The 16293-nt window shown below is 37.6% G+C and overlaps 1 protein-coding gene across 2 annotated transcripts in view; it reads left to right on the forward strand.

Annotated features, from left to right (window-relative positions):
• The first annotated feature begins 1031 nt into the window (after positions 1-1031).
• The window catches only part of LOC121635712 (neural cell adhesion molecule 2-like), a 466780-nt gene continuing 451518 nt past the window's right edge, over positions 1032-16293 (forward strand). Inside the window, exons 1-2 of one of the 2 annotated variants that reach the window (XM_041979023.1) lie at positions 1032-1137; positions 6169-6256. The gene's annotated coding sequence lies outside the window, so the exon portion shown is untranslated. The remainder of the gene's footprint in view (positions 1138-6168; positions 6257-16293) is intronic. The other variant, XM_041979021.1, reaches the window with a different exon arrangement.

Raw genomic sequence — 16293 nt, forward strand, 5'->3', positions numbered from 1 at the left:
TTCCTTCAGTCGATGCAGAGACGGGCACGGTGCTTGTTTTTCATGCCTGAGACTTCTCTCTGCCAGCATTCAATTCAGTACCTGTCAGCTGTAGGAGAAACTCTGAGCTGTTTTATGAAGCTCAGGTGTTCTAAGTTATTCATTGCTGCTGAATTTTCATTATAATTATAGGTCATGTGAACATGAATACAAGCAAACAGACTAAATTGACTGTACTCATCTTTTTATCATTTTATATTGTTGAAACGAAAATAGCCAAACCTGAAGGAATTATGTTGAACTAATAAATTATGTTCCTGCTTCTCATTTGACCTTTGCAGAAACAGCAGTAATTACTGTGTACTGCTGTTGTGTTACATGCATAAATGTCAGATGTATCTCTGAGATTAATTCTTCCAGGTTACCTGCTAAAGCAAACTAATTTATTCCGTCAGCAGCAACTTGATCTTTTTTCTTATTAAGTATTAGAATAAATGTTCTTTTAATTTATTTCATGAATATAGCAAACAAATTCACATTGTGTGGTCACAATCTTGTAATAAAACAGCTACACAGGCTTTTATCCTCAAATGTGACAAGGAAAATAATCTTGGAAACATAAAACGGAACCATTTGTGGTGTTTCTGAGAACATTCCATAATTTATTCATCTTAGTTTGTCTGCAAGGAAATTTAGGCAGAAATCAACTTCCATGATATTTCATAGTCTTGGTGCATTAAATAATGTACTTCATATTGGTTTGTACACCTTTAATTCATTACATGGCTGTTCTGTAACTGCAGTCTTTGATCTGTGTCCATCTGAAATAAACTGTGGAAGCAGTTTGATTAAATATAATGTTAAGATAAGGAACTCATTTTACTAACATTGCTATATCGGTTTTATCCGTTGACATGACTCATCATCCACCCCCAGAGGATCAGATTTACTCTACTGACATGTCTCCATGTACAAGCTAGACGGTTTAAAACTGTGTTTTTTCTTTGTTTTTATTTTGCAGGTATAAAGCATCCTTTATGGATCAAATAAATGCAGCCATTTCACCCTTCACCCTAGTCAATGAGAGCCATTTGGATTGTTAGATGACTACTACTTCATTTCCTAAAGAAAAGAGCATCTCTTGACTGAAAAACAGAGGTAAGAGCTCACTTATGCTCATGTGCTTGCAGACAGAGCCTTCTGTCTACCCTCATGCATGCCGATACGTTTCTCTGAGAGCTTGCAGATTAGTACCCAAACACAACAAGCGGAGTAGTACCACTGGAAATTATGGGGATAGTTTGCTTACATGCAACCAGAAAAAGTGACAAAGAAGAAACAAATGGTGGAACTTTTTGACGAGACGCTGTGTGGATACACATGGAACTGCAAACACATCTATAGTGTAATCTCGTCTGGGTATAGAGACAAGGAGCTGCTGGCATGTTTGGTGTTACCTGAAACTGACCTTTGAATTAGTAAACCATCGCTGAACTCTTCACCGCCCTCTAGTGGATATTCTGCCTTATAAACTTGCCAGTGTTTAGCACTAATGGTGAGTACGAGAAGTGATGTTTGCCAACGTCTGAAATGGACCTACCTATTTACAAATGTAGAGTGAGCTTATATGTGGTTAATGAAAATGCAAAGGAGATCTGGGATTTGTCCTTTCTCCAATGATAGCAGCTTCTGTATTAATTTATTCTGCTGCCTTTAAGTTTTCACCAAACCAAAGAAATCTGGTGTAAATCTGCTCTGAAATGGTATGCACACATTAAAGATCCGTACTTTCAGACGCCCGATAGCTCAACTGGTTGACTGGTATCATGTGTTTACTCCTTTCTTTGTCCGCCGTTCCCATATCTGCTGGTGATTAATGGTACAGCCGAAGGAAAAAAAATCTGTGACATAACCAAGCAGTAACCTTCAGACTTGAATAACAGCTTGTGGGTTGGATGGAAAAGCACGTGACATAAACTTGAATAGAAGTCTACAGCAGAATGGAACTGATTTACACTGATTGGGGGAAAAACTGATCTGTTCATTCCCCTCCTTCTGAAAACTCTCTGGAGGGTGAAGTCCAGACATTCTTTAAATTGGACCTGCCAACAGAATCTCTGACTTCCTATGTCTTAAATGGAAAAATATTGTCTCTGAGTTAGGTAAGTGTATTGGCCTGAGTAGCTGCTTTATGCTGTTTGATTCCAAACCTGGGATCTAGGATGTCCCCTCCCCTAAGGGGGTCACCCTGAAGAGCACAAGGGGTCCCAGAGGCTTTGACCATTCAGAGCCATTTGAATGGTCAAAGCCACAGGTTTTTTAAAATCATCTGGACATTTCATTCTCATGGAACTGGCATTTTTGGAGCCTGACAACCAATTTTTTTTTAAACCAGATCCCAAAGTAAATAAATGGATGACTTTAAAATCTGCTTTACAATATCTGTACACATGTATCCTTTGTATTATTATTATTTATTTATTTTTTTTAAATGGGGGGCTTTTAAAGCTACAAATTGTGCATCTACTCAATTTCCGTCCATGTGCGGGTTTTATTGAGCTCAGTAAGCATGTAGAGCTACAGTAGTGGAACGCTTTATCTATTTCCAGGTAACCTTTAGTTTTTTTTATTTAATTTATTTAATAATTAAAACATGTCTGAGAAACAGGTTGGGATCCACTGCTTTAATCTACCGTCCTGCTTAACGAGATCAGAGTGATGGAAAAGAAAATGTAGAACATCAATTTTGATGTGGTCACTATAAGATCAAAAGTATTGGCAACTATTTTAAATGTAGTTAAATATGTAATACTCTATGTTAACGTCACCAACAGACCACATCTGGATTCAGAATGGTTTCAGCCTTTTATCTGTTGTCTCCTCTGTCACCGTTCACATACTTTTTAATGCAAATTCTCTAATTAAAATCATTTCTAATTTCTAATTAAAATCATTTTTATGAGCACAGTATCATCTGAGAAAACTACCCTCAGTTAAGTTAAAGACTTGCGCAGCTATACATGATATGAACAAGACTTGTAACCATCATCCTCTTTGATATGTGCCATTAGCAATATTTATTCATTTCTCTTGTTTTCAGCACATGAGAATCTAACCTTTTAATTTTCTCTGATAATGAACAGTAATAGTAACAGAAGACTGGAAATGTGACATGTTCCATGTTTGAGCTATTCTGTGTCCTTTGAATGATTTACGATTTCATTTTTGGGCTTCCTGTAGAGGGCGGAGGACTCTGTCAATAAAAATCTTTTGAGATGCAACATGATGTCTCAACTCTGAGTGTATAACATAGCTGAACAGCCCTGAAAGTGGTGATGGTTGTGTTGGTTTATAATTTGCTTTGCCCTTATTCTAAGTTGGCTAGAAACTTTGACATTCCCTCAATGGTCCAACCTGATGATTTTCATCCATTGTCTGCTGAAAATGGATGTCTCATGTTTGCTGTGCCTTCAAAATGTTTCATCAGAGCCAAAGTGCTTCCTCAACTTTTAGTACAGAGGATGTTGCTTGGGCTGTAAGTGGTTAAGGTGTTTCCATTTTACCAAGTTCCTACATTTGCTTCTCCTTTTTTTTTTTTTTTTTTGTTTGTATTTTCCTAAAGAAAAACAATTACTTTTTCCCCTGCATTAGGTTGTATAATAATCTGGATCTTATTTGAAGGATGCTCCACATGTTCTCAGTATGTGATGGTGGCCACACCAGGAGTATTTCTCTCTTCACACGCATAGCAGCTGAAGATTCAATGGTATTCTTTGCAGCGTGGGATGATGTGTTGTCTTGCTTGAACATAATTTTACAGCGGTTTTCATTTTGTACTATGGCAGAAAACAGTCATTTAGAAACTGCACATATTTTGCAGAGGTCATTCGGGCACCGTAAAGGAGTGTGCCATCTCACTTATTGTTATTCCAGCCCAAAGCATCAACCTTGTTGAGACATGGTCATCCCACAACCATCCAGAACTCCATCTGTCTGGACCATCCAGTGCAGCACAGCATTAGTCTGTGAATAAAACAGTTTAAGGAGCTAATACTAATAATCAAACCTCTGATTAGTTCTCCTAAACCAGGAAGTTATTAAACTGCTTTATTACATACATTGAGGATTTACATGTGGAATATATAGATGGGTTCAGTTTTCTCATTCTGTCATGTGTAATAAATCTTTGTCCTACACCTAACAGATTTTCTGTAGGATCTAGTACATGCGAACCTTGTTTGTTTTCTACTAAACTACTTAACTTTTCCCTTTAAAAAATACTAGTTTCACAACAATGGCTACAAAGTCTCCCAATAACTGTTATTATTTACACCTGACTTTTTCAGCCCTCTGTGCACTTTATACCATCTATTTTCTCATTGTCACACTCCTTACACAGCTTACAATTGCTGTGTCATAATATGAATTAAAATTAACTTGTGATTTCAGACTGTGCAGTTTCAAATGCCTACATCACCACAAACTGAGTAAAGAGGCCTTGCAGTGTTATTTGAGGAAAGTGGCACCACCTATTTGTTTTCTCTGCAAGAATTAAGCTGAAGTGCTGTGCAATGTTTTGTAAATAAGTGGCAAACTCCATTTTCACTAAAATGTTTAAAGGAAGTGCTTCATATTTCTTTAGATTTCAGATAAACTAATTCAGTCACTCCAGTTTGTTAAAAGCTAAATTGAAAATCTGAACCCATGTTAGTTCTGCAATATAGCTAATTACTATAGCTAAAACATCTTTGATGTTGTTTAGATCTGAAATTAAGCTCAATGCAAAGGTAGGCATTAGAATAAGTGTTATGTTTGCCTTGTATTCATTCAATAATAAAGCCTAACAAGTGATCAAATTACAGTGTTTAGGCATCTTGTGGTGAGAATTCTAAGAAGCCTTGGGGTGATAAGGTTCCCCACAGGACTTTTTCCTCAGCGTGGCATCCCTGAGGTGAACATCATATTAACTCCATGTTTGTGCAGAGACAGACTAGTTCATTTGAGTGTCAGTGAACCAGAAGGTTTTTTGGAAAATCACATTAACACATACAGTACTTGCACTCTGTGTCTCTCATAAATATCCGACCACACACTGAGCAATACAGTGCTGGTGCCAGTTGGTCCCCTCTATAAACGGCTCTAAAATGGTTTAGTGGTGACAGAAAGTAAAGATAACTGGCTTTTGCCTTGAATATAAAAGATGGTTCCTAAGGTGAGCGTCCATATGGTGCAGTGATGCTGGCAAATAAGATCTGGGTTCGATCTAACCATTTTGCACCTTTCTAATAACCCACTTGGACGTCTTCCTCATGGCTGGGTATGCTCCATTTCAGCAGCATTTTCACATAAAAAGATGTAGTTACTGCACACCAGATCCTGGTGAGTGTTATTAGTTTACATTTTTGTAGTTTTGCTTCTCTTTTCACAGATCTGCTGTGAGAAGATGACCTCCTGTCATGGGCTTTGACCCTAAGCATTTAGTGTGCTATTTAAGAATGTAAAATTACACAGTAAAAGCTCGAAATGTGTAGAAATAATACACAAGTGGTAATGCCATGAGATCAAGTTGATGTAGGCCATAGTTTCTGTTTACATAGTAATCCAGATAGGATGGGAGGTTCTGAAAAGGGGCTAAAATCTTGACCAATGCTTTTAAGAAGTGTGTAAAAATGAATGAAGCATATTTATGACCTTATTGAATCAAGGCAAATGCAACCTTGGAAGAAAAAGAAATTGTCACATTTTCTAACGTAGCTCTTTGGCAACCACTGTACATGCCATTAATCTGTTAGTTTTCAATTAGCTTCAAGGCTTTAAACAGCAAGAAACGTGAAAACTGACCTTAATTTTTAACCTGTAAGCTGCCCTATCTCTGCACCAATTTAAAACAAAAAAAATTCTTAAATGCAACCACAAAATTTTAAATCCAGAGGCAGGGAAGAAATGTATTGGTACAGCACACCGGACTGATTAGTGGATGTGAAGCCTCTGTATCTTGGCATTGTTAGGTGCTGACAGTGTTACGAAGACTCCATTAATGTTTTCTTGTTGTAATACAACAGGTGATTTCAGTCCTGTGAAGATACCAGCTAATCCTCACAAGCAAAATGTTCAAAAATGCATGTCCCGGCCTCTATGAATAGATACTGTCCAGTCTCCGAATATGACACTGGTTCTTTCTCCTTAAAGGTAATAAGACAATAGGCAGGACTTGAGGATAACAACACCGACCGGCAGTAGAAAGCTGAGATAACGAGGCTCCTGACAGGCAACCGGGGTAAGAAATGGCAGGAAACCTGAAGCTCCCTTCTCATTACCGGTCCCTCACCCTCCCGTTCCACAGCAAACTGTGTTTGCTCAATGTCAAGAATATGCTGCCGTGCGAGCTGTGACATCTCAACAATGAGCCGAGGACGCCTGGAGCTTGTTTTTCCATTTTGATGACAGCGGGGCCTTTTAGGATAAAATGTTATGGACTTGTATAATGTGTTGTGGATGGCATACACATTGTGATCAGAACCAGCTGTGGAGAAAACATTCTGGATTCGTCATATGGTAAATTAAATCAGTCTAACCATAAAATCATAGTTTTGATTCCTCAAATCAGATTGCAGGAGAGTGATTCATTAAGAAAACTTCATTTATTTGATTAATTTAATTTAAAATTCTGATAACGACCCTTTACAGACTAAAAAATGAATGCAGGAAGAGTAGCAACCTAACAAAAGAAAGTTATTTGTTTTGCTAAATTAAAACCATGGCGATGTAGCCCAACTAATAACTCAGTCCCAGTCAAGAAAGAAAAAATAAGCTCTGCTAACTTCTTTAAATTATCAGTGGGAATAATTCTAACTTTTTTTTATTCTAAGATAAATCTGCAGGATTAAACTTTGAAAAAAAAAACCAAAAACATGATGAACACTTAACATCATCATCGTGGGAGCGCCTGTGAAGCGTGACAAACATGGAGTACATTAGATCTTTGCACATGCTAGGACGCACCAGTCCTAACATGGCATGCAAAAATCAACAGGAGAATCTTCTAGAAGACTCTACCAAGCACTGCCAACCAAATAAAACACAGTTATAAAGGGTTATAACAAAACATGAGAGCAGCGCTGTCAACTTTACAGCTTCTGCACTTAAAGTACACAAGGTCTGAAATGAAAGCAGAGACTGATTTAAAATATGTCTCATCACAGTAAGACAATAACTCCCAGGATAAAGATATCAAAACAAATCATACACTTCTTACTTTTGCTGTTTTGTGGTGAAAAGCTGAGGCACCAGCTATGTTTTCTCTAATGACTCTGTCTTTAAAAGGAATCATGAAGGTCCTGGTAGTTCACATGAGGATGGAGGTTTTATAGAAACGTATTTACTCTTCCTATTGTACTATTTTGGGTTTCACTTCTTTCTGGATCGCCATCATATTTCTAAGCTGATTTTGGGAACTATCCCTTGATTCTCCAAACTCTTGCGATTGAGGTGTTGATTATAAAAATTGTCTGATGTACTTTCTACGATATGTACCTGCACAACACCAATTAAAACATCTTTTAAACTACAGGTTCACGTCTTTAGTATCTACTTGTCCACAGTTCCTCAAACTGGGCTTTCCTGTGATTTTTTTTTTTAGATAGATAAACATTAAAATTTTCTGTGTTCCTGGTGAATTTACTCCGACACAGTAACACGTCTTTATTTTCATATTAACTCATCTTTACATATTTATTTCATGTCTAATGACTATTTTATTTCTGTCTTTTTCTTTATTTTTCCGTTTTTTTCCCCCTGTATTTAGTTTTTATAAAATCCGATGTGAAGGGGTTACGACCAATATTATACACACAGCCCTTTAAGTTGTAAAGATATACTTAATTTATTTTGGGTTATTTATATTATTTAGGACAAGAGGACGAAAAACAGGTCTCATGATGATATCTATCTAACTATGATGATATCTATCTAATCTATCTAATCTATCTATAACATTTTCAGACTAGAAGCACTCAGTGCAGACCTCCACCAAGTCATTGTAATTTTTGTTTTTGCCAATGATTGTGGGTGCTGGTTTTTGAGTTAGGGATGATTTTGCCATCAGAGCTTCTATCTGCCCATAGGCAGGCACATGGTCACGTGACCATGGGCAGGTTGCTGGTGAAACTAAACCTTGCATCATAGTGTCACAGCCTGTCCTGCCAATCCTCCATCAGCACTCCCCTGATCCTCCACACCTGTGCCTGATCCTCTCACTCCAATCAAGCCTAACCAGTCACACCTGTCTCCCATTGGCTCACCAGCCCTTATATACCCCAGAACCACAGTCACTCCCTGTTGGACCTTAACCTATGCACATTATGGACTCACCCCTTCTCTATTCCTGGCTCCCTGGTTCCCGTCCCTCCAGCTGTCTCAGTATGACCATTTCCTTGTGTTCATGGTGATTAATAAAGAGTGGGTAATCTGCCCTTTGTCTCCGAGTTCTCATAGTTTTAAGTTTTCTCCATTGTTTTTGATAGAAAATGATCCATAATGTCCCTCATGTTATATCGATACCCTCAGTCTCAAGGCTAGAAATATGAGGTGAAGCTAGCTATGACTAAGCCAATGACCTTCTGTCTATCCACTTCCACGTTGTGAAGGAGCTGCTAACAAGAAATATAAATATATAACTTAACAAAAACCACCAACGAATGTTCATCGTTATTGTAACCAGACATTTCATGGTATTTTTGCATCAATACAAAAACAACCATAAGTTTTAAAGAGTAATATAACTGTTTTACTAACTATTGACAAAATGATGTGAACAAATGGTCAGATATTTGAAAAGACTCCAATGTTTACCATCAGCACTGACACGCCTAATAGCTGCTAGATGGTTACTTTTACTCAATACTGACCAAATTTCCAAATGACTTTTACCTGGTGCTGATGACTTGCTGGCATTCTGCTCCGAATAATGTGTTTTCTTGGCACATTGGGATGAAGTCTCCATCCTACATTTCAGTTGCCAAACACTGAAGGTGTCAAGCTGCTTTCTATAATATTACAGAGGCCCTGACATTATAACACATCATTGCACAACAAAAGCACATGAAAACCAGTCAAAACAGCATGAGTCTGTGTGTCTGGCCTGGCCGCAGTCTACATATGCATCCCGCTGAAAATGTACAAAGCCTTGTGAAAAGAAGAATCAGAAAACAACTATGGACTGCTGAGAAGCTTAGATCTTGTGTTCAGCAGGAATGGACACAGAATCATCTCACAGAGCTGGAAAAGTCAGTTTCCAAACAAACTGCAATTAAAGGAATGCTGATGGTACATATGTCTGTATCCCAACTTTATTGCAATAAATTCTAGATTTCTGAATTATTTGACACGTAGTGATATTGTGCAGGGATAAATCCATTTCTGTTTATAACCATTAGTCTGTGTTCAATGCCATGTAAATGAATCATTCTTCTGCAAACTGAGCACAAAGCTCTTGTGTTCCCTTGCCAAGGATAATTTTCTTACATTCAAACACTAGTACATTGGAGCAAAATACTATTAATTATTCATATTAGAAAACTCTAACAATCTCTCTTCTGCTGTACAAGAATTTAGCTTTTCCTTGCATGGTGTCAACATGGAACACAAGATGATAAATATTTTTTTCCTTTATAAATTTAATACCACATCCATCAGTATCCAAATGTAGAATTGATTATTTTAATTTCTGAAAACCAGTTAGACTTGCTTTTAAAAACATTTATTAAAAATAAAAAATGCAGTTGTTGGCATGTGCTGCTCCATCTGCAGAAGACAAATGCAGCATGGACCTGTAAGGAGCCACCTAATAGATTATTTCTTCTATGTAATGTCAAGTGTTATTAGCTTGTGGTCTTGGAAGTTTTCAGCGCTAGACTCTAGAAATGTCCCAAATAAAAATGTATAGTAACCTTCAAATAGTTTCATGTGCATCATAATTATCATTTGTAAAAGGGCGCTTGGAAAGCTCTTTGTCTAAAGCTAGAATCCTAAGTGTATAAAAGATTGCTTTTTAATGCTTGCCATATTTAATAAGTTCATCCCTAGGCCATCTCTCCACCGTTAAATGCACGAGATTGAAGTTATATATTTTTTTTCCTCTCCCTTTTCTCATGTTCTTACTGATATATCTAACACCCTACTGACAAAATACTTGTCCGTCTGGATCATTTATAAGTCAGACTTTTACTTTAAGAGGCCAGCGTCGCTTCTCAGAGCAGTGTTTGCTTTGGGAAGCAGAGAAAACGGCAGACGGTTTAAATTAGAGTAATTTCTCCTGACTAACCACCGAACCGATCATTTGAATAGCCTTCAGGCTCCACATTTGATGGATGTCTTCTCTCAGTTTTTAAAGTAAAATGGATTTATTTGTCAGTTAAGAATGATGAACTGATTAGGTGCTTTATTTAAGTCACAATGATTAGGCACAACTGCACTATGAATGTTTTTAAGTGCTTTCTTGATGTGAAAGATACTTTAATTAAACAAAAGCAAAAACCCAATTAAGCTTTGATATCCTTGTTGCGTTCACTGTCCTCTTGGAGAGTTTCACAGACATGCCTGTTGGAGGAGCTGGGTGGACCGCTCTATACAGCGAATCACCGGTCTGCTAGCTGGAAACCTCTGAAAAGCAACAAGGAAAAATCTTAAACCTAATTTTTAACCTGTCCTCTAATACAAAAGTGCATGAAGACTCAGTTAAGAGAAAAAAAAGAATAAAGAATCTGAGTGTTGCTGATCTATGTATAACCCAGCAGCTTCCAGTTCCATTAAGAATCACATTAATTACTCATTACCACACCATTTACCCATCACCCTTTTAGTCTTTGTCTCCTCGAACGTCTTGTCACAAACAATTACGCCAACAAAGATGGAAGTTAATTAAATTAAAGGCAGTGACGTGCCGTTTGTTGCAAAGTCATGACAAAGAGCCTGGAGGATGGAGGTTATCCATGTCAATCTTTCTTTTGGAGTAAGTCAACCACAATGACTTGTTAAGCCATGAGTTACATCTAGGAGACCTGCTTGATGTAGTTTTGGGTAGCGAAGGTTGGGCAGCGGATCATTCCAGTTCACGCTGTGAACCATCTGTCCTGACCCAATGCCCTTGTGGGATGTGTGTGCTTGGCATATTTTTGCATCTACGTTTCTTTACCCTGCCATTAGTTATTATTGGTGAAAGCTTCGAGGCATTTCCTTATCAAAATTATTAGAAAAGCTTTTCCTGGAATGAATTCAGAGTTTGTATTAAACTTAAGATCCATTTTTTTAATTTCTTTTTAAAAAAATTTAAGTATTTGACATTTCAGTGGCTTTTGCCTTTTTTACAAATTAATTTAGGAGCAGCTAGACGAGTTGAGTCGTAGAAGAAGCTCCACCATTAACTCTAGAATGCATCAAAACTAGTGTTTCCCATTGCTTTGGCTATACCATGTCCTTGTTTTTTTTTTGTCAGTTTTTGTCTGTTAGGTCAGAATGGGCTCCATTTTTCCATCTTTCCTATCTTTCTGCCATATCTATGTGTATAAATGGTTGTTCTGCAGAAGAATACTTTCTTTCCTTCTGTATTTGGCTTACAACTGAAGATAAAATGACCGTGCAAGGAATAAATCCTGTAAAATGCAATTATTTGGTGCATCAGATCTTTATTTTGCAAAATTCTCACAAGTCTACAAGCTTAATGTATACTTGTTGTTTTAAGAGCTTCTAAACAAATTACCCTCAATAAAGCATCTTGTTAATCATAATGGGGAAATTTAATCATTCTTTGACTCTTACAACCTTAAAAAAAATGTGACAATGACTTTTGACTGATTCTCTGTGAAGGTGGTCTTTGTAATAATTTGGGTCTGGAGCATTTTTTAAACTATGCTTATTCCCTATTTAGGCTGAAATTAAACATCTAATTTCTACTGTTTAACGTGTTTGACATAAATTTGGAGAAGCACTCATTTTCCGAGTTATTCAGAGTTGTAGGAATGGAAATACAAAGCCCAGGACATTTCATGAAATGTTTGATACACTCACATTTAGCCCACTTATCAGTCATATGCACAAATTCTTAATCAGAGGCGAGAAGGATTAATGAATGAATTACATGCTTTACTGATCCCTGCTGAAGAACTCTATTTTTTGTCCTCATCCCTCTGCAGGAAGGTCAAAATGAAGGGTCAGCTACAGAAAAACACCCCAAGAGCTAATAGGGCTTTTTATAGAGGATTGTGAAGCAAGCTGGATCCCCTGTTGGACTTAATTTATTATTTCATTTATTCATTTAGTCATGTTTAGAAAGTATTTAGAGACTACCCATTTCAATGCAATAAAAATGTTTAAAAAAAGAAAATGTATCAACCATTTTCAGACTTAAATTAATAATATTGAAAAAGTGGAATATTTTTGCTGCAAGGGCATTAATTAAATTACTGATGAAGGAAAACGAACACTCATCCAGCAAAATTTAAAAATGATGCCTTCACTTTTTATGATAAGAAAAGAGTCACCAGTCTCTTGAGGGTTTTGGTCACCGGGGTTGCCCACTTTGTCATGTCTCCCAGTGTCACCAAGAAAGGGAGCCCCATCTGCTGCCACACAGGGGGATAAGTGGAACATGATGAAATGATGGCACACAGCTTCTCCTGGCTCTGTCACGCCTGGGTCTTACTCAGAAAACCTGCCACTGTGCGTGTGAGAATACATAATCGACGTCAGCTAACACCCCCTCAGTCACTTGTTGTTCTCACAGCCTCCTCAACTGACTTGAAACCCTTTTTGCTTTTTAACACAGACTTTGATTATGCACTGTTTAATCACTGTTATGAATCGTATTATAATATTGTGCTTGTAGACTTTCTCCTGTTTTGCTTTGCTGTATCGTAATTGCTCAGCAGTTTATTTCCTCAGCAAGGCAGGTATGATTATGCTACAGACTACAGAGAAGTAACGGTTGCTATGGAGCTGTAAAGCTAAGAGTCTGTCTCAGCTCCCTCCCAGCAGGTGTTTTAAAAAGTGTTCTCTGTTGTGTAGTTCCTGGAACAACCCCACCCTTGTTTGTTTTTGACACAGCTTTCCTCTGGACCTTAGTGTTTAAATTCTCATGTACCTAAATTTGCAGCCACACTTCTGCCCAAATGGAAACTGTTCCATGCCATATGTTGCTTAATGGTATGCTTAAACATGCTGACGATTAGGCTTTAAAAGGTGCAGTTTTAAAGCCTAATGTGAAGTGGGTTTGGCTGTTAAAGAAAAGAAAAAAAAATCAATTATTTCTCAAGATCATAAAGAGATGAAAGCATATGTTGCATCTGGCCTCAGAGAGTTAAAGGAAGAGAGCTCCAGGACATAGAGAGCAGGAATACTGCCATCATGTCTGCTCGGTGGCTGAGTGCATAAAGAGTGTCTTTCAGCTTCAGCTTTAGTTCAGCATGCAGTCCCAGAGCAAGGACAGAGTAAGAGTAAGAGGACAAATTCCACTTTAATAATTCAGTATTTCACCCATGTCAAAGCAGATTAGAATAGTAATAAAAACGAAAAACAACAACAAAACAACACTTTTTGCCAACACATAAAATGGGATCCAGCAGATATCAGGTGTAACTGGACATATATAACAGAAAATATAACATTTATGAACAACGAAGTCAATCACTTTAGAATTAAATGACAGACTGTAAGAGGTTGAGATCTGTTAATAAAAAAAAACTAAACAGCAAAATGAGACATTCAGATTAATGGATCTTAAAAAAAACAAAAACTGAGCAGATGTTTTCATCACTCAACAAACTTCCACATCCCAGAGAAACTGTGGTGGAACACTCGGTAAGCAACCAACCTGCTCAAGTTTACATAAGTTCGTCTTAGAGAAAGTGTTCATTTTTGCAACTTAAACTTTGTAAAGCATCAGGAAACATCTGCAGACAAAAACTGGACATACTAAACATGTCATTGGAACTTACTACACTTAGCAAGGACGAGTCGGACTTGGTTTAATGCAGCTGGAGACGATGCTCCAGAAGAAGACGAGAAGATGGGGCACATGCCCCTGTGGTTGCTGCAACTGCTGCTGTCGTCACATTGCTGGAGTCACCTAAACTGCTGGAAGTAGCTCGTGCTGTGTGGCACCTGACACGTTCCTTTTTTCATGTTATCATTGGATAAGGCAAAAATCATAGGCAAGACGCTTCCAATGGTGCAGTAGTAAAGTTCATGTAATTAGCACCAACAATAATGCTGTCTCAATACTCTGAACAGTCTATTATTAAATGCAACCCAGAGCAACAAGGGCAAGGAAAAAGTCTTAGCTCAGTCATATTTACTGGATGTATTTAGTGTATGTCTTTTTTCAGGTCATAGCATCTCTATTGGGTTAGGGTCTGGGCACTGACTTGCCCACTTCAAAACAGAGATTTAGTCTAGTCTATCATTTGCTCACATTAGTATCTACAAAGGCTAAGCTACTTAAACACACAGTTAAGCAGTGACATTAAACCATTATTGAAGGAATGATACCTTTGCTGCACAGTTACATTGTCCTAAAGAAAAATGGGCATCTCATCAGCATTGATTGCATCCGCAGTGATGACGGCAAATGCTGCGAGATTTTCCATCCTTGCAGTGGTCACGGCGACAAACTTGTCCGACTTGGCTACGCTGCTTTCATAGTCTGCCCCTGACGACTCGCAAAGTTCTCGTCTGACGGAAGATACATTCAGTCTATCCGAATGGGCCTAATGACATATCATGATAACTAAACGAGTGCATTATGTTCTTTAAGATATCACAGGATTTGGTGATTACATGCACACATAGATGAAATCTACAAATACGCATTGACAACTATAAATTTTCTCAATGCAAAAAAAGCACATGGGAACTAATTCTGCTTTATTAATTTAGTACCAATATAAAAATAACTGTTAAATAATTAAAAATGAAAATGATATTGAAATGTATATAAAATTAAAATGAGGCTGGATGGGAGGACCTTGCCCACTAGGGCCACCCGTAGCGCCACGTCACAGAACTGCTTTTATAAACGCATGGTTTCTCTGTATCAGCTGAGTATTTAGACAATGATTGTCAGATGATCCCATGTTTGAAAAATACATAAATAACTAAATTCATGTCAGTCATGTCTAACTTCAGAGTGACCCAAAGAAAAGGACAGTTTTTCAGCCACAACAAAACATCATACAGGGCTTACAGTATCTGGCCATGTGCTGGATTTCCAGCTTGCAGACACAGTGCACACATAAATAACTTTATATGTGTACTGTGTGTCATGGACTAATGTGGACTATTGTCACTAGAGATGGGATTTATGGCTCTTTGAAGGGAGCCGGATCTTGAGGAGCCGTTCCTTTCAACGAGCCATTCAAAAGGTTTGTTCTTACAATATCTTACAAAATTTCACAAGATAAAAGAATGACAGTCAAAATATGTACCTACATAAAATCTACTATACAAGATTAAAAAATTACAGGAAAAATATAGATAAAAAAGGATAAACCTGAGCAGTTCTAGTAAATGTTTTGGATAGAACCCATAGTGTATGTTTCTGAACAATTCTCTCTGTCTACAGATGCTTCACATGAATGGAGTGTGTTGGACATCAGACTTCTATGTCACAAATGTGATGAAGGCAGTGTGGAAAATTTGTATATAAAAAGAATGGCTCACAAATGAACAGCTCACGGCTGTGGCTCGGTTCCAATCTTTCATTTAAAAGAGCTGTTTAAAAGAATTGATTCGTTCATGAATGTCACATCTCTAATTGTCAGAGTGAGTTCATCTACCAGGGGTATGAGAGGATTACTACTTTGCTCTCAAATGCTTTACTAACCAATCAGAGCAGCAGGGCCTTGGAAAAGGTGTAGCTGAGATCCAGCTGCAGTTTAGATCTAAGCTATTTGTTCTTTAGATGTCGGTGAAAACTGTGATTTGTAAATTTTGATACCTCAGTTTCAACATGACTAGTCATGACTAGTTCTTGCAAAAGTTTAGGCTCAGAACAATTTTTTGTTTTAATAAACCAAACTGTAGCTACTTTGCTTAGATAATCCTAAGTTTGGAATGATAATGCCCTAGTTAGCCAGCTTTTTGGATATAGGGCAGCATGATGACGTGATACAAATCTAACATTTATTAATGATTAAGCCTACCGGTGTTTTATCCTGATCCCAAACCCATCATGAGTGACATCAAAGCTGAAAAGTGAGATGCGTTGGATATTTTTGGTTGGATGGGACTTAAATGTTGTTCTGTGGCACACCACAGTTCAAC

This window comes from Melanotaenia boesemani, chromosome 24 (genome assembly GCF_017639745.1).
Source record: "Melanotaenia boesemani isolate fMelBoe1 chromosome 24, fMelBoe1.pri, whole genome shotgun sequence".
NCBI classification, from domain to species: Eukaryota; Metazoa; Chordata; class Actinopteri; order Atheriniformes; family Melanotaeniidae; genus Melanotaenia; species Melanotaenia boesemani.